Below are 1,744 nucleotides of genomic sequence, written 5' to 3' on the forward strand. Positions count from 1 at the left end.
CCAGGGGATCTTTCTGACCCACGAATTGAACTGGGATCTCCTGCATTGCAGGCAGGTTCTTTACCAACTGAGCTACAAGGGAAGCCTCCAATATAGAATAATATAAAACCAGATTTCAGAATTTGTTTTATTTAGAGTGGCTATGATATACATATACATATCGATGTGTGTGTGTGTGTGTATATATAATATATTATATACACATATACATAGAGAGAGAGCTATAAGTTGGTTTAAAACTCAACATTCAGAAAACTAAGATCATGGCATCCATCCCATCACTTTATGGCAAATAGATGGGGAAACAATGGAAACAGTGACACACTTTACTTTCTTGAGCCCCAAAATCACTGCAGATGGTGACTGCAGCTGTGAAATTAAAAGCCACTTGCTCCTTAGAAGAAAAGTTATGACCAACCTAGACAGATTATTAAAAGGCAGAGACAGTACTTTACCACCAAGGTCCATCTAGTAAAAGCTATGGTTTTTCCAGTAGTTGTGTATGGATGTGAGATTTGGACCATAAGGAAAGCTGAGCACCGAAGAACTGATACTTTTGAACTGTGGTGTTGGAGAAGACTGTTGAGAGTCCCTTGGAGATCCAACCAGTCAATTTTAAAGGAAATCAGTCCTGAGTATTCATTGGAAGGACTGATGCTAAAGCTGAAGCTCCAATGCTTTTGTCACGTGATGCAAATAACTGACTCATTGGAAAAGACCCTGATGCTAGGGAAGATTAAAGGCAGGAGGAGAAGGGGACGACAGAAGATGAGAGGGTTGGATGGCATCACTGATCGATGCTCGTGAGTTTGAGTAAGCTCTGGGATTTGGTGATGGACAGGGAGGCCTGGCGAGCTGCAGTCTATAGGATCACAAAGACTGTGACATGACTGAGTGGCTGAACTGACTGACTAACAGTAGTAACCTAATCAAAGGAGCTGTATAAGAACCCATTAACAGAACAGACTTTTGGACTCTGTGGGAGAAGGCGAGGGTGGGATGTTTCGAGAGAACAGCATCGAACCATGTATATTAGCTAGGGTGAAACAGATCACCAGCCCAGGCTGGATGCATGAGACAAGTGCTCAGGCCTGGTGCACTGGGAAGACCCAGAGGAATTGTGTGGAGAGGGAGGTGGGAGGGGGGATCGGGATGGGGAATACATGTAAATCCATGGCTGATTCATGTCAAAGTATGACAAAAACCACTACAATATTGTAAAGTAATTAGCCTCCAACTAATAAAAATAAATGGAAAAAAAAAAGAACCCATTAAGATAATCCATAAAGAAGTATATTTCATGGATTCTAAAACTTCACTGAAGGTTAACTAATGTAAACAGTATACATGTGCTGGGCATGGCAGCATAATATGAGTGGAATACACATATATTCCTTGTATGTTTGCAAAGCAAAAATCTTCATAAATTTTATGAAATAACAGATCTAATAAATGATAAAGCCATTTCATCTGGCTTCAGTGTCTACCACTATATATATTGTTACTTTAAGGAAAGAGCCAAATTCTGAAAACTGATTTTCACCTTTTGCATTATTCTTAATTTATTAAATAGACACATTGAAGATGAAGTTAGTAACATTCACAAATATTTTCTTTTGTATTTATCTGAAAATCATATTTTGAAATGAGTACATAAAATACACATGCATATTTTTAAATATTATATTTCTTCTGTTAGAAATATGCATCCAACGTCTTACATAAGCTACTGCGACTTCAATGA

Source organism: Cervus canadensis, chromosome 14 (genome assembly GCF_019320065.1).
Source record: "Cervus canadensis isolate Bull #8, Minnesota chromosome 14, ASM1932006v1, whole genome shotgun sequence".
Classification (NCBI taxonomy): Eukaryota; Metazoa; Chordata; class Mammalia; order Artiodactyla; family Cervidae; genus Cervus; species Cervus canadensis.